The sequence below is a fragment of the Hydractinia symbiolongicarpus genome, chromosome 11 (genome assembly GCF_029227915.1).
Source record: "Hydractinia symbiolongicarpus strain clone_291-10 chromosome 11, HSymV2.1, whole genome shotgun sequence".
Lineage (NCBI taxonomy): Eukaryota > Metazoa > Cnidaria > Hydrozoa > Anthoathecata > Hydractiniidae > Hydractinia > Hydractinia symbiolongicarpus.
This window is the reverse complement of record NC_079885.1, coordinates 15,177,513-15,192,388: the sequence shown is the minus strand read 5'-3', so window position 1 is coordinate 15,192,388 and position 14,876 is coordinate 15,177,513. Positions and strand designations below refer to the sequence as shown.

Below are 14,876 nucleotides of genomic sequence, written 5' to 3'. Positions count from 1 at the left end.
CATGGCTTTAAGGTTTCCGGTAAAAAGTTCCAACGAAGGCAATCTAGGGTACTTTCAGACTTAATTTTCATATGACAAAGTTAATTAGCAAAGTAACTACTTCGCCATTTTCTTTGTCTGACGCTCGCAATCCATTCATGTGCGACGTGGCGCATTTATTGCTGCCAGATCGTAGCCGTTTTGAAGGGAAAGAAACTTCTAATCACGTCCCTTACTTGATTTACTCAGCGGCTATAGCCTAAAAAAGATACGTCACAGTCGTAATGATAAATAATGTAACGTGAAAAAGTCAAAAGCCTACGACACCGGGAGTTCCCAGGCGGTTCCCCATCCAAGTACTATCCCGGCATGACGATGCTTAACTTCCGTGATCGGACGAGAACAGGTGTGTTCATCGTGGTATGGTCGTAGACAAGCAAACTGGCAGATATCTACGATTTATTAGCACATTACATCGAAAGTGGTTTAAACTTTAAAGGTCATATTTCTTGACTGGATCATCCGAAATAGGTCGTGTTTATGTGCATTTGAAAGCTCATTTCAAGCGCTATCCATTAATTACGACAATAATGCGCTTTAAGATTTCCGGTAAAAAGTTCCAACGAAGGCAATCTAGGCTACTTTCCGACTTAATTTTCATATGACAAAGTTAGTTAGCAAAGTAAGTACATCGCTATTTTCTTTGTCTGACGCTCGTAATCCATTCATTTGCGACGTGGCGCATTTATTGCAGCACGATGGTAGCCGTTTTGAAGGGAAAGCAACTTCTAATCATGTCTCTTTCTTGATTTACTCAGCGGCTATTGCGTAAAAAAGATACGTCACAGTCGTAATGATAAATAATGTAACGTGAAAAAGTCAATAGCCTACGACACCGGGAGTTCCCAGGCGGTTCCCCATCCAAATACTATCCCGGCCCGACGATGCTTAACTTCCGTGATCGGACGAGAACAGGTGTGTTCATCGTGGTATGGTCGTAGACAAACAAACGGGCGGATATCTACGATTTATTAGCACATTACATCGAAAATGGTTTAAACTTTAAAGGTCATATTTCTTGACTGGATTATCCGAAATAGGTCGTGTTTATGTGCATATGAAACTCATTTCAAGCCCTATCCATTAATTACGACAACCATGCGCTTTAAGATTTCCGGTAAAAAGTTCCAACGAAGGCAATCTAGGGTACTTTCAGACTTAATTTTCATATGACAAAGTTAATTAGCAAATTAACTACATCGCCATTTTCTTTGTCTGACGCTCGTAATCCATTCATTTGCGACTTGGCGCATTTATTGCTGCCAGATCGTAGCCATTTTGAAGGGAAAGCAACTTCTAATCATGTCTCTTTCTTGATTTACTCAGCGGCTATTGCGTAAAAAAGATACGTCACAGTCGTAATGATAAATAATGTAACGTGAAAAAGTCAATAGCCTACGACACCGGGAGATCCCAGGCGGTCCCCCATCCAAGTACTATCCCGACCCGACGATGCATAATTTCCGTGATCGGACGAGAACAGGTGTGTTCATCGTGGTATGGTCGTAGACAAACAAACGGGCAGATATCTACGATTTATTAGCACATTACGTCGAAAATGGTTCAAACTTTAAAGGTCATATTTCTTGACTGGATCATTCGAAATAGGTCGTGTTTATGTGCATTTGACAGCTCTTTTTAAGCGCTATCGATTCTTGACAACAATAATGCGCTTTATGATTTCCGGTAAAAAGTTCCAACGAAGGCAATCTAGGGTACTTGCAGACTTAATTTTCATATGACAAAGTTAATTAGCAAATTAACTACATCGCCATTTTGTTTGTCTGACGCTCGTAATCAATTGATTTGCGACGTGGCGCATTTATTGCAGCCAGATCGTAGCCGCTTTGAAGGGAAAGAAACTTCTAATAACGTCCCTTACTTGATTTACTCAGCGGCTATTGCCTAAAAAATATACGTCACAGTCGTAATGATAAATAATGTAACGTGAAAAAGTCAATAGCCTACGACACCGGGAGTTCCCAGGCGGTCCCCCATCCAAGTACTATCCCGGTCCGACGATGCTTAACTTCCGTGATCGGACGAGAACAGGTGTGTTCATCGTGGTATGGTCGTAGACAAACAAACGGGCAGATATCTACGATTTATTAGCACATTACATCGAAAATGGTTTAAACTTTAAAGGTCATATTTCTTGACTGGATCATCCGAAATAGGTCGTGTTTATGTGCATTTGCAAGCTCATTTCAAGCGCTATCCATTAATTACGACAACCATGCGCTTTAAGATTTCCGGTAAAAAGTTCCAACGAAGACAATCTAGGGTACTTTCAGACTTAATTTTCATATGACAAAGTTAATTAGCAAAGTAACTACTTCGCCATTTTCTTTGTCTGAGGCTCGCAATCCATTCATTTGAGACGTGGCGCATTTATTGCTGCCAGATCGTAGCCGTTTTGAAGGGAAAGAAACTTCTAATCACGTCCCTTACTTGATTTACTCAGCGGCTATTGCCTAAAAAAGATACGTCACAGTCGTAATGATAAATAATGTAACGTGAAAAAGTCAATAGCCTACGACACCGGGAGTTCCCAGGTGGTCCCCCATCCAAGTACTATCCCGGCCCGACGATGCTTAACTTCCGTGATCGGACGAGAACAGGTGTGTTCATCGTGATATGGTCGTAGACAATCAAACGGGTAGATATCTACGATTTATTAGCACATTACATCGAAAATGGTTCAAACTTGAAAGGTCATATTTCTTGACTGGATCATTCGAAATAGGTCGTGTTTATGTGCATTTGACAGCTCTTTTTAAGCGCTATCAATTCTTGATAACAATAATGCGCGTTATGATTTCCTGCAAAAAGTTCCAACGAAGGCAATCTAGGGTACTTGCAGACTTAATTTTCATATGACAAAGTTAATTAGCAAATTAACTACATCGCCATTTTCTTTGTCTGACGCTCCTAATCCATTGATTTGCGACGTGGCGCATTTATTGCAGCACGATGGTAGCCGTTTTGAAGGGAAAGCAACTTCTAATCATGTCTCTTTCTTGATTTACTCAGCGGCTATTGCGTAAAAAAGATACGTCACAGTCGTAATGATAAATAATGTAACGTGAAAAAGTCAATAGCCTACGACACCGGGAGTTCCCAGGCGGTTCCCCATCCAAATACTATCCCGGCCCGACGATGCTTAACTTCCGTGATCGGACGAGAACAGGTGTGTTTATCGTGGTATGGTCGTAGACAAACAAACTGGCAGATATCTACGATTTATTAGCACATTACATCGAAAGTGGTTTAAACTTTAAAGGTCATATTTCTTGACTGGATCATCCGAAATAGGTCGTGTTTATGTGCATTTGAAAGCTCATTTCAAGCGCTATCCATTAATTACGACAATAATGCGCTTTAAGATTTCCGGTAAAAAGTTCCAACGAAGGCAATCTAGGGTACTTTCCGACTTAATTTTCATATGACAAAGTTAGTTAGCAAAGTAATTACATCGCTATTTTCTTTGTCTGACGCTCGTAATCCATTCATTTGCGACGTGGCGCATTTATTGCAGCACGATGGTAGCCGTTTTGAAGGGAAAGCAACTTCTAATCATGTCTCTTTCTTGATTTACTCAGCGGCTATTGCGTAAAAAAGATACGTCACAGTCGTAATGATAAATAATGTAACGTGAAAAAGTCAATAGCCTACGACACCGGGAGTTCCCAGGCGGTCCCCCATCCAAATACTATCCCGGCCCGACGATGCTTAACTTCCGTGATCGGACGAGAACAGGTGTGTTCATCGTGGTATGGTCGTAGACAAACAAACGGGCAGATATCTACGATTTATTAGCACATTACATCGAAAATGGTTTAAACTTTAAAGGTCATATTTCTTGACTGGATTATCCGAAATAGGTCGTGTTTATGTGCATATGAAAGCTCATTTCAAGCGCTATCCATTAATTACGACAACCATGCGCTTTAAGATTTCCGGTAAAAAGTTCCAACGAAGGCAATCTAGGGTACTTTCAGACTTATTTTTCATATGACAAAGTTAATTAGCAAATTAACTACATCGCCATTTTCTTTGTCTGACGCTCGTAATCCATTCATTTGCGACTTGGCGCATTTATTGCTGCCAGATCGTAGCCATTTTGAAGGGAAAGCAACTTCTAATCATGTCTCTTTCTTGATTTACTCAGCGGCTATTGCGTAAAAAAGATACGTCACAGTCGTAATGATAAATAATGTAACGTGAAAAAGTCAATAGCCTACGACACCGGGAGATCCCAGGCGGTCCCCCATCCAAGTACTATCCCGACCCGACGATGCATAATTTCTGTGATCGGACGAGAACAGGTGTGTTCATCGTGGTATGGTCGTAGACAAACAAACGGGCATATATCTACGATTTATTAGCACATTACATCGAAGATGGTTCAAACTTTAAAGGTCATATTTCTTGACTGGATCATTCGAAATAGGTCGTGTTTATGTGCATTTGACAGCTCGCTATCGATTCTTGACAACAATAATGCGCTTTATGATTTCCGGTAAAAAGTTCCAACGAAGGCAATCTAGGGTACTTGCAGACTTAATTTTCATATGACAAAGTTAATTAGCAAATTAACTACATCGCCATTTTGTTTGTCTGACGCTCGTAATCAATTGATTTGCGACGTGGCGCATTTATTGCAGCCAGATCGTAGCCGCTTTGAAGGGAAAGAAACTTCTAATAACGTCCCTTACTTGATTTACTCAGCGGTTATTGCGTAAAAAAGATACGTCACAGTCGTAATGATAAATAATGTAACGTGAAAAAGTCAATAGCCTACGACACCGGAAGTTCCCAGACGGTCCCCCATCCAAGTACTATCCCGGTCCAACGATGCTTAACTTCCGTGATCGGACGAGAACAGGTGTGTTCATCGTGGTATGGTCGTAGACAAACAAACGGGCAGATATCTACGATTTATTAGCACATTACATCGAAAATGGTTTAAACTTTAAAGGTCATATTTCTTGACTGGATCATCCGAAATAGGTCGTGTTTATGTGCATTTGCAAGCTCATTTCAAGCGCTATCCATTAATTACGACAACCATGCGCTTTAAGATTTCCGGTAAAAAGTTCCAACGAAGGCAATCTAGGGTACTTTCAGACTTAATTTTCATATGACAAAGTTAATTAGCAAAGTAACTACTTCGCCATTTTCTTTGTCTGAGGCTCGCAATCCATTCATTTGAGACGTGGCGCATTTATTGCTGCCAGATCGTAGCCGTTTTGAAGGGAAAGAAACTTCTAATCACGTCCCTTACTTGATTTACTCAGCGGCTATTGCGTAAAAAAGATACGTCACAGTCGCAATGATAAATAATGTAACGTGAAAAAGTCAATAGGCTACGACACCGGGAGTTCCCAGGTGGTCCCCCATCCAAGTACTATCCCGGCCCGACGATGCTTAACTTCCGTGATCGGACGGGAACAGGTGTGTTCATCGTGATATGGTCGTAGACAAACAAACGGGTAGATATCTACGATTTATTAGCACATTACATCGAAAATGGTTCAAACTTGAAAGGTCATATTTCTTGACTGGATCATTCGAAATAGGTCGTGTTTATGTGCATTTGACAGCTCTTTTTAAGCGCTATCAATTCTTGATAACAATAATGCGCGTTATGATTTCCTGCAAAAAGTTCCAACGAAGGCAATCTAGGGTACTTGCAGACTTAATTTTCATATGACAAAGTTAATTAGCAAATTAACTACATCGCCATTTTCTTTGTCTGACGCTCCTAATCCATTGATTTGCGACGTGGCGCATTTATTGCAGCACGATGGTAGCCGTTTTGAAGGGAAAGCAACTTCTAATCATGTCTCTTTCTTGATTTACTCAGCGGCTATTGCGTAAAAAAGATACGTCATAGTCGTAATGATAAATAATGTAACGTGAAAAAGTCAATAGCCTACGACACCGGGAGTTCCCAGGCGGTCCCCCATCCAAATACTATCCCGGCCCGACGATGCTTAACTTCCGTGATCGGACGAGAACAGGTGTGTTCATCGTGGTATGGTCGTAGACAAACAAACGGGCAGATATCTACGATTTATTAGCACATTACATCGAAAATGGTTTAAACTTTAAAGGTCATATTTCTTGACTGGATCATCCGAAATAGGTCGTGTTTATGTGCATTTGAAAGCTCATTTCAAGCGCTATCCATTAATTACGACAACCATGCGCTTTAAGATTTCCGGTAAAAAGTTCCAACGAAGGCAATCTAGGGTACTTTCAGACTTAATTTTCATATGACAAAGTTAATTAGCAAAGTAACTACTTCGCCATTTTCTTTGTCTGAGGCTCGCAATCCATTCATTTGAGACGTGGCGCATTTATTGCTGCCAGATCGTAGCCGTTTTGAAGGGAAAGAAACTTCTAATCACGTCCCTTACTTGATTTACTCAGCGGCTATTGCGTAAAAAAGATACGTCACAGTCGCAATGATAAATAATGTAACGTGAAAAAGTCAATAGCCTACGACACCGGGAGTTCCCAGGTGGTCCCCCATCCAAGTACTATCCCGGCCCGACGATGCTTAACTTCCGTGATCGGACGGGAACAGGTGTGTTCATCGTGATATGGTCGTAGACAAACAAACGGGTAGATATCTACGATTTATTAGCACATTACATCGAAAATGGTTCAAACTTGAAAGGTCATATTTCTTGACTGGATCATTCGAAATAGGTCGTGTTTATGTGCATTTGACAGCTCTTTTTAAGCGCTATCAATTCTTGATAACAATAATGCGCGTTATGATTTCCTGCAAAAAGTTCCAACGAAGGCAATCTAGGGTACTTGCAGACTTAATTTTCATATGACAAAGTTAATTAGCAAATTAACTACATCGCCATTTTCTTTGTCTGACGCTCCTAATCCATTGATTTGCGACGTGGCGCATTTATTGCAGCACGATGGTAGCCGTTTTGAAGGGAAAGCAACTTCTAATCATGTCTCTTTCTTGATTTACTCAGCGGCTATTGCGTAAAAAAGATACGTCATAGTCGTAATGATAAATAATGTAACGTGAAAAAGTCAATAGCCTACGACACCGGGAGTTCCCAGGCGGTCCCCCATCCAAATACTATCCCGGCCCGACGATGCTTAACTTCCGTGATCGGACGAGAACAGGTGTGTTCATCGTGGTATGGTCGTAGACAAACAAACGGGCAGATATCTACGATTTATTAGCACATTACATCGAAAATGGTTTAAACTTTAAAGGTCATATTTCTTGACTGGATCATCCGAAATAGGTCGTGTTTATGTGCATTTGAAAGCTCATTTCAAGCGCTATCGATTCTTTACGACAACCATGCGCTTTAAGATTTCCGGTAAAAAGTTCCAACCAAAGAAATCTAGGGTGTTTCAGACTTAATTTTCATATGACAAAGTTAATTAGCAAAGTAACTACATCGCCATTTTCTTTGTCTGACGCTCGTAATCCATTTATTTGCGACGTGGCGCATTTATTGCAGCAAGATTGTAGCCGTTTTGAAGGGAAAGCATCTTCTAATCACGTCCCTTACTTGATTTACTCAGCGGCTATTGCGTAAAAAAGATACGTCACAGTCGTAATGATAAGTAATGTAACGTGAAATAGTCAATAGCCTACGACACCGGGAGATCCCAGGCGGTCCCCCATTCAAGTACTATCCCGACCCGACGATGCATAACTTCCGTGATCGGACGAGAACAGGTGTGTTCATCGTAGTATGGTCGTAGACAAACAAACGGGCAGATATCTACGATTTATTAGCACATTACATCGAAAATGGTTTAAACTTTAAAGGTCATATTTCTTGACTGGATCATCCGAAATAGGTCGTGTTTATGTGCATTTGCAAGCTCATTTCAAGCGCTATCCATTAATTACGACAACCATACGCTTTAAGATTTCCGGTAAAAAGTTCCAACGAAGGCAATCTAGGGTACTTTCAGACTTAATTTTCATATGACAAAGTTAATTAGCAAAGTAACTACTTCGCCATTTTCTTTGTCTGAGGCTCGCAATCCATTCATTTGAGACGTGGCGCATTTATTGCTGCCAGATCGTAGCCGTTTTGAAGGGAAAGAAACTTCTAATCACGTCCCTTACTTGATTTACTCAGCGGCTATTGCCTAAAAAAGATACGTCACAGTCGTAATGATAAATAATGTAACGTGAAAAAGTCAATAGCCTAGGACACCGAGAGTTCCCAGGTGGTCCCCCATCCAAGTACTATCCCGGCCCGACGATGCTTAACTTCCGTAATCGGACGAGAACAGGTGTGTTTATCGTGATATGGTCGTAGACAAACAAACGGGTAGATATCTACGATTTATTAGCACATTACATCGAAAATGGTTCAAACTTGAAAGGTCATATTTCTTGACTGGATCATTCGAAATAGGTCGTGTTTATGTGCATTTGACAGCTCTTTTTAAGCGCTATCAATTCTTGATAACAATAATGCGCGTTATGATTTCCTGCAAAAAGTTCCAACGAAGGCAATCTAGGGTACTTGCAGACTTAATTTTCATATGACAAAGTTAATTAGCAAATTAACTACATCGCCATTTTCTTTGTCTGACGCTCCTAATCCATTGATTTGCGACGTGGCGCATTTATTGCAGCACGATGGTAGCCGTTTTGAAGGGAAAGCAACTTCTAATCATGTCTCTTTCTTGATTTACTCAGCGGCTATTGCGTAAAAAAGATACGTCACAGTCGTAATGATAAATAATGTAACGTGAAAAAGTCAATAGCCTACGACACCGGGAGTTCCCAGGCGGTCCCCCATCCAAATACTAACCCGGCCCGACGATGCTTAACTTCCGTGATCGGACGAGAACAGGTGTGTTCATCGTGGTATGGTCGTAGACAAACAAACGGGCAGATATCTACGATTTATTAGCACATTACATCGAAAATGGTTTAAACTTTAAAGGTCATATTTCTTGACTGGATCATCCGAAATAGGTCGTGTTTATGTGCATTTGAAAGCTCATTTCAAGCGCTATCGATTCTTTACGACAACCATGCGCTTTAAGATTTCCGGTAAAAAGTTCCAACGAAAGAAATCTAGGGTGTTTCAGACTTAATTTTCATATGACAAAGTTAATTAGCAAAGTAACTACATCGCCATTTTCTTTGTCTGACGCTCGTAATCCATTTATTTGCGACGTGGCGCATTTATTGCAGCAAGATTGTAGCCGTTTTGAAGGGAAAGCATCTTCTAATCACGTCCCTTACTTGATTTACTCAGCGGCTATTGCGTAAAAAAGATACGTCACAGTCGTAATGATAAGTAATGTAACGTGAAATAGTCAATAGCCTACGACACCAGGAGATCCCAGGCGGTCCCCCATTCAAGTACTATCCCGACCCGACGATGCATAACTTCCGTGATCGGACGAGAACAGGTGTGTTCATCGTGGTATGGTAGTAGACAAACAAACGGGCAGATATCTACGATTTATTAGCACATTACATCGAAAATGGTTCAAACTTTAAAGGTCATATTTCTTGACTGGATCATTCGAAATAGGTCGCGTTTATGTGCATTTGACAGCACTTTTTAAGTGCTATCGATTCTTGACAACAATAATGCGCATTATGATTTCCGGTAAAAAGTTCCAACGAAGGCAATCTAGGGTACTTGCAGACTTAATTCTCATATGACAAAGTTAATTAGCAAATTAACTACATCGCCATTTTTTTTGTCTGACGCTCGTAATCCATTGATTTGCGACGTGGCGCATTTATTGCAGCCAGATCGCAGCCGCTTTGAAGGGAAAGAAACTTCTAATAACGTCCCTTGCTTGATTTACTCAGCGGCTATTGCGTAAAAAAGATACGTCACAGTCGTAATGATAAATAATGTAACGTGAAAAAGTCAATAGCCTACGACACCGGGAGTTCCCAGGCGGTCCCCCATCCAAGTACTATCCCGGCCCGACGATGCTTAACTTCCGTGATCGGACGAGAACAGGTGTGTTCATCGTGGTATAGTCGTAGACAAACAAACGGGCAGATATCTACGATTTATTAGCACATTACATCGAAAATGGTTTAAACTTTAAAGGTCATATTTCTTGACTGGATCATCCGAAATAGGTCGTGTTTATGTGCATTTGAAATCTCATTTCAAGCGCTATCCATTAATTACGACAACCATGCGCTTTAAAATTTCCGGTAAAAAGTTCCAACGAAGGAAATCTAGGGTGCTTTCAGACTTAATTTTCTTATGACAAAGTTAATTAGCAAATTAACTACATCGCCATTTTTTTTGTCTGACGCTCTTAATCCATTGATCTGCGACGTGGTGCATTTATTGCAGCCAGATCGTAGCCGCTTTGAAGGGAAAGAAACTTCTAATAACGTCCTTTACTTGATTTACTCAGCGGCTATTGCGTAAAAAAGATACGTCACAGTCGCAATGATAAATAATGTAACGTGAAAAAGTCAATAGCCTACGACACCGGGAGTTCCCAGGCGGTCCCCCCATCCAAGTACTATCCCGGCCCGACGATGCTTAACTTCCGTGATCGGACGAGAACAGGTGTGTTCATCGTGGTATGGTCGTAGACAAACAAACGGGCAGATATCTACGATATATTAGCACATTACATCGAAAATGGTTTAAACTTTAAAGGTCATATTTCTTGACTGGATCATCCGAAATAGGTCGTGTTTATGTGCATTTGAAATCTCATTTCAAGCGCTATCCATTAATTACGACAACCATGTGCTTTAAGATTTCCGGTAAAAAGTTCCAACGAAGGCAATCTAGGGTACTTTCAGACTTAATTTTCATATGACAAAGTTAATTAGCAAAGTAACTACTTCGCCATTTTCTTTGTCTGACGCTCGCAATCCATTCATGTGCGACGTGGCGCATTTATTGCTGCCAGATCGTAGCCGTTTTGAAGGGAAAGAAACTTCTAATCACGTCCCTTACTTGATTTACTCAGCGGCTATAGCCTAAAAAAGATACGTCACAGTCGTAATGATAAATAATGTAATGTGAAAAAGTCAAAAGCCTACGACACCGGGAGTTCCCAGGCGGTTCCCCATCCAAGTACTATCCCGGCCCGACGATGCTTAACTTCCGTTATCGGACAAGAACAGGTGTGTTCATCGTGGTATGGTCGTAGACAAACAAACTGGCAGATATCTACGATTTATTAGCACATTACATCGAAAGTGGTTTAAACTTTAAAGGTCATATTTCTTGACTGGATCATCCGAAATAGGTCGTGTTTATGTGCATTTGAAAGCTCATTTCAAGCGCTATCCATTAATTACGACAATAATGCGCTTTAAGATTTCCGGTAAAAAGTTCCAACGAAGGCAATCTAGGGTACTTTCAGACTTAATTTTCATATGACAAAGTTAGTTAGCAAAGTAAGTACAACGCTATTTTCTTTGTCTGACGCTCGTAATCCATTCATTTGCGACGTGGCGCATTTATTGCAGCACGATGGTAGCCGTTTTGAAGGGAAAGCAACTTCTAATCATGTCTCTTTCTTGATTTACTCAGCGGCTATTGCGTAAAAAAGATACGTCACAGTCGTAATGATAAATAATGTAACGTGAAAAAGTCAATAGCCTACGACACCGGGAGTTCCCAGGCGGTCCCCCATCCAGATACTATCCCGGCCCGACGATGCTTAACTTCCTTGATCGGACGAGAACAGGTGTGTTCATCGTGGTATGGTCGAAGACAAACAAACGGGCAGATATCTACAATTTATTAGCACATTACATCGAAAATGGTTCAAACTTTAAAGGTCATATTTCTTGACTGGATCATTTGAAATAGGTCGTGTTTATGTGCATTTGACAGCTCTTTTTAAGCGCTATCGATTCTTGACAACAATAATGCGCTTTATGATTTCCGGTAAAAAGTTCCAACGAAGGCAATCTAGGGTACTTGCAGACTTAATTTTCATATCACAAAGTTAATTAGCAAATTAACTACATCGCCATTTTGGTTGTCTGACGCTCGTAATCAATTGATTTGCGACGTGGCGCATTTATTGCAGCCAGATCGTAGCCGCTTTGAAGGGAAAGAAACTTCTAATAACGTCCCTTACTTGATTTACTCAGCGGTTATTGCGTAAAAAAGATACGTCACAGTCGTAATGATAAATAATGTAACGTGAAAAAGTCAATAGCCTACGACACCGGGAGTTCCCAGGCGGTCCCCCATCCAAGTACTGTCCCGGTCCGACGAAGCTTAACTTCCGTGATCGGACGAGAACAGGTGTGTTCATCGTGGTATGGTCGTAGACAAACAAACGGGCAGATATCTACGATTTATTAGCACATTACATCGAAAATGGTTTAAACTTTAAAGGTCATATTTGTTGACTGGATCATCCGAAATAGGTCGTGTTTATGTGCATTTGCAAGTTCATTTCAAGCGCTATCCATTAATTACGACAACCATGCGCTTTAAGATTGCCGGTAAAAAGTTCCAACGAAGGCAATCTAGGGTACTTTCAGACTTAATTTTCATACGACAAAGTTAATTAGCAAAGTAACTACTTCGCCATTTTCTTTGTCTGAGGCTCGCAATCCATTCATTTGAGACGTGGCGCATTTATTGCTGCCAGATCGTAGCCGTTTTGAAGGGAAAGAAACTTCTAATCACGTCCCTTACTTGATTTACTCAGCGGCTATTGCCTAAAAAAGATACGTCACAGTCGTAATGATAAATAATGTAACGTGAAAAAGTCAATAGCCTACGACACCGGGAGTTCCCAGGTGGTCCCCCATCCAAGTACTATCCCGGCCCGACGATGCTTAACTTCCGTAATCGGACGAGAACAGGTGTGTTCATCGTGATATGGTCGTAGACAAACAAACGGGTAGATATCTACTATTTATTAGCACATTACATCGAAAATGGTTCAAACTTGAAAGGTCATATTTCTTGACTGGATCATTCGAAATAGGTCGTGTTTATGTGCATTTGACAGCTCTTTTTAAGCGCTATCAATTCTTGATAACAATAATGCGCGTTATGATTTCCTGCAAAAAGTTCCAACGAAGGCAATCTAGGGTACTTGCAGACTTAATTTTCATATGACAAAGTTAATTAGCAAATTAACTACATCGCCATTTTCTTTGTCTGACGCTGCTAATCCATTGATTTGCGACGTGGCGCATTTATTGCAGCACGATGGTAGCCGTTTTGAAGGGAAAGCAACTTCTAATCATGTCTCTTTCTTGATTTACTCAGCGGCTATTGCGTAAAAAAGATACGTCACAGTCGTAATGATAAATAATGTAACGTGAAAAAGTCAATAGCCTACGACACCGGGAGTTCCCAGGCGGTCCCCCATCCAAATACTAACCCGGCCCGACGATGCTTAACTTCCGTGATCGGACGAGAACAGGTGTGTTCATCGTGGTATGGTCGTAGACAAACAAACGGGCAGATATCTACGATTTATTAGCACATTACATCGAAAATGGTTTAAACTTTAAAGGTCATATTTCTTGACTGGATCATCCGAAATAGGTCGTGTTTATGTGCATTTGAAAGCTCATTTCAAGCGCTATCGATTCTTTACGACAACCATGCGCTTTAAGATTTCCGGTAAAAAGTTCCAACGAAAGAAATCTAGGGTGTTTCAGACTTAATTTTCATATGACAAAGTTAATTAGCAAAGTAACTACATCGCCATTTTCTTTGTCTGACGCTCGTAATCCATTTATTTGCGACGTGGCGCATTTATTGCAGCAAGATTGTAGCCGTTTTGAAGGGAAAGCATCTTCTAATCACGTCCCTTACTTGATTTACTCAGCGGCTATTGCGTAAAAAAGATACGTCACAGTCGTAATGATAAGTAATGTAACGTGAAATAGTCAATAGCCTACGACACCGGGAGATCCCAGGCGGTCCCCCATTCAAGTACTATCCCGACCCGACGATGCATAACTTCCGTGATCGGACGAGAACAGGTGTGTTCATCGTGGTATGGTAGTAGACAAACAAACGGGCAGATATCTACGATTTATTAGCTCATTACATCGAAAATGGTTCAAACTTTAAAGGTCATATTTCTTGACTGGATCATTCGAAATAGGTCGCGTTTATGTGCATTTGACAGCACTTTTTAAGCGCTATCGATTCTTGACAACAATAATGCGCTTTATGATTTCCGGTAAAAAGTTCCAACGAAGGCAATCTAGGGTACTTGCAGACTTAATTCTCATATGACAAAATTAATTAGCAAATTAACTACATCGCCATTTTTTTTGTCTGACGCTCGTAATCCATTGATTTGCGACGTGGCGCATTTATTGCAGCCAGATCGCAGCCGCTTTGAAGGGAAAGAAACTTCTAATAACGTCCCTTGCTTGATTTACTCAGCGGTTATTGCGTAAAAAAGATACGTCACAGTCGTAATGATAAATAATGTAACGTGAAAAAGTCAATAGCCTACGACACCGGGAGTTCCCAGGCGGTCCCCCATCCAAGTACTATCCCGGTCCGACGAAGCTTAACTTCCGTGATCGGACGAGAACAGGTGTGTTCATCGTGGTATGGTCGTAGACAAACAAACGGGCAGATATCTACGATTTATTAGCACATTACATCGAAAATGGTTTAAACTTTAAAAGTCATATTTCTTGACTGGATCATCCGAAATAGGTCGTGTTTATGTGCATTTGCAAGCTCATTTCAAGGGCTATCCATTAATTACGACAACCATGCGCTTTAAGATTGCCGGTAAAAAGTTCCAACGAAGGCAATCTAGGGTACTTTCAGACTTAATTTTCATACGACAAAGTTAATTAGCAAAGT

The 14,876-nt window shown here is 40.8% G+C and overlaps 20 non-coding genes and 6 pseudogenes across 20 annotated transcripts; all 26 read right to left on the bottom strand.

The window, feature by feature from the left end:
• Nucleotides 1-294: 294 nt before the first annotated feature.
• On the bottom strand, nucleotides 295-413 carry LOC130618047 (5S ribosomal RNA). Its single transcript, XR_008979122.1, has one exon. It is a non-coding gene; the product is annotated as a 5S ribosomal RNA (ribosomal RNA).
• A 450-nt stretch (nucleotides 414-863) lies between these two features.
• LOC130616635 (5S ribosomal RNA) lies at nucleotides 864-982 on the bottom strand. Its single transcript, XR_008977715.1, has one exon. It is a non-coding gene; the product is annotated as a 5S ribosomal RNA (ribosomal RNA).
• Nucleotides 983-1,431: 449 nt separating this feature from the next.
• On the bottom strand, nucleotides 1,432-1,550 carry LOC130618543 (5S ribosomal RNA; annotated as a pseudogene).
• Nucleotides 1,551-2,000: 450 nt separating this feature from the next.
• On the bottom strand, nucleotides 2,001-2,119 carry LOC130615892 (5S ribosomal RNA). The gene has a single exon (XR_008976978.1). It is a non-coding gene; the product is annotated as a 5S ribosomal RNA (ribosomal RNA).
• A 450-nt stretch (nucleotides 2,120-2,569) lies between these two features.
• On the bottom strand, nucleotides 2,570-2,688 carry LOC130615938 (5S ribosomal RNA). The gene has a single exon (XR_008977024.1). It is a non-coding gene; the product is annotated as a 5S ribosomal RNA (ribosomal RNA).
• Nucleotides 2,689-3,138: 450 nt separating this feature from the next.
• On the bottom strand, nucleotides 3,139-3,257 carry LOC130617607 (5S ribosomal RNA). The gene has a single exon (XR_008978685.1). It is a non-coding gene; the product is annotated as a 5S ribosomal RNA (ribosomal RNA).
• Nucleotides 3,258-3,707: 450 nt separating this feature from the next.
• On the bottom strand, nucleotides 3,708-3,826 carry LOC130616082 (5S ribosomal RNA). Its single transcript, XR_008977167.1, has one exon. It is a non-coding gene; the product is annotated as a 5S ribosomal RNA (ribosomal RNA).
• Nucleotides 3,827-4,276: 450 nt separating this feature from the next.
• LOC130618437 (5S ribosomal RNA) lies at nucleotides 4,277-4,395 on the bottom strand (annotated as a pseudogene).
• A 441-nt stretch (nucleotides 4,396-4,836) lies between these two features.
• LOC130616345 (5S ribosomal RNA) lies at nucleotides 4,837-4,955 on the bottom strand. The gene has a single exon (XR_008977427.1). It is a non-coding gene; the product is annotated as a 5S ribosomal RNA (ribosomal RNA).
• Nucleotides 4,956-5,405: 450 nt separating this feature from the next.
• LOC130615824 (5S ribosomal RNA) lies at nucleotides 5,406-5,524 on the bottom strand. Its single transcript, XR_008976910.1, has one exon. It is a non-coding gene; the product is annotated as a 5S ribosomal RNA (ribosomal RNA).
• Nucleotides 5,525-5,974: 450 nt separating this feature from the next.
• LOC130616081 (5S ribosomal RNA) lies at nucleotides 5,975-6,093 on the bottom strand. The gene has a single exon (XR_008977165.1). It is a non-coding gene; the product is annotated as a 5S ribosomal RNA (ribosomal RNA).
• Nucleotides 6,094-6,543: 450 nt separating this feature from the next.
• Nucleotides 6,544-6,662, bottom strand: LOC130615352 (5S ribosomal RNA). The gene has a single exon (XR_008976442.1). It is a non-coding gene; the product is annotated as a 5S ribosomal RNA (ribosomal RNA).
• Nucleotides 6,663-7,112: 450 nt separating this feature from the next.
• On the bottom strand, nucleotides 7,113-7,231 carry LOC130616080 (5S ribosomal RNA). Its single transcript, XR_008977164.1, has one exon. It is a non-coding gene; the product is annotated as a 5S ribosomal RNA (ribosomal RNA).
• A 449-nt stretch (nucleotides 7,232-7,680) lies between these two features.
• Nucleotides 7,681-7,799, bottom strand: LOC130618537 (5S ribosomal RNA; annotated as a pseudogene).
• Nucleotides 7,800-8,249: 450 nt separating this feature from the next.
• On the bottom strand, nucleotides 8,250-8,368 carry LOC130618578 (5S ribosomal RNA; annotated as a pseudogene).
• A 450-nt stretch (nucleotides 8,369-8,818) lies between these two features.
• On the bottom strand, nucleotides 8,819-8,937 carry LOC130615993 (5S ribosomal RNA). The gene has a single exon (XR_008977077.1). It is a non-coding gene; the product is annotated as a 5S ribosomal RNA (ribosomal RNA).
• Nucleotides 8,938-9,386: 449 nt separating this feature from the next.
• On the bottom strand, nucleotides 9,387-9,505 carry LOC130618627 (5S ribosomal RNA; annotated as a pseudogene).
• A 450-nt stretch (nucleotides 9,506-9,955) lies between these two features.
• LOC130615692 (5S ribosomal RNA) lies at nucleotides 9,956-10,074 on the bottom strand. Its single transcript, XR_008976779.1, has one exon. It is a non-coding gene; the product is annotated as a 5S ribosomal RNA (ribosomal RNA).
• Nucleotides 10,075-10,524: 450 nt separating this feature from the next.
• LOC130616987 (5S ribosomal RNA) lies at nucleotides 10,525-10,644 on the bottom strand. Its single transcript, XR_008978065.1, has one exon. It is a non-coding gene; the product is annotated as a 5S ribosomal RNA (ribosomal RNA).
• A 450-nt stretch (nucleotides 10,645-11,094) lies between these two features.
• On the bottom strand, nucleotides 11,095-11,213 carry LOC130617793 (5S ribosomal RNA). Its single transcript, XR_008978869.1, has one exon. It is a non-coding gene; the product is annotated as a 5S ribosomal RNA (ribosomal RNA).
• Nucleotides 11,214-11,663: 450 nt separating this feature from the next.
• Nucleotides 11,664-11,782, bottom strand: LOC130618212 (5S ribosomal RNA). Its single transcript, XR_008979286.1, has one exon. It is a non-coding gene; the product is annotated as a 5S ribosomal RNA (ribosomal RNA).
• Nucleotides 11,783-12,232: 450 nt separating this feature from the next.
• Nucleotides 12,233-12,351, bottom strand: LOC130617164 (5S ribosomal RNA). The gene has a single exon (XR_008978241.1). It is a non-coding gene; the product is annotated as a 5S ribosomal RNA (ribosomal RNA).
• Nucleotides 12,352-12,801: 450 nt separating this feature from the next.
• LOC130616868 (5S ribosomal RNA) lies at nucleotides 12,802-12,920 on the bottom strand. The gene has a single exon (XR_008977948.1). It is a non-coding gene; the product is annotated as a 5S ribosomal RNA (ribosomal RNA).
• Nucleotides 12,921-13,370: 450 nt separating this feature from the next.
• LOC130615992 (5S ribosomal RNA) lies at nucleotides 13,371-13,489 on the bottom strand. The gene has a single exon (XR_008977076.1). It is a non-coding gene; the product is annotated as a 5S ribosomal RNA (ribosomal RNA).
• A 449-nt stretch (nucleotides 13,490-13,938) lies between these two features.
• On the bottom strand, nucleotides 13,939-14,057 carry LOC130618654 (5S ribosomal RNA; annotated as a pseudogene).
• A 450-nt stretch (nucleotides 14,058-14,507) lies between these two features.
• LOC130616671 (5S ribosomal RNA) lies at nucleotides 14,508-14,626 on the bottom strand. Its single transcript, XR_008977752.1, has one exon. It is a non-coding gene; the product is annotated as a 5S ribosomal RNA (ribosomal RNA).
• Nucleotides 14,627-14,876: the final 250 nt, after the last annotated feature.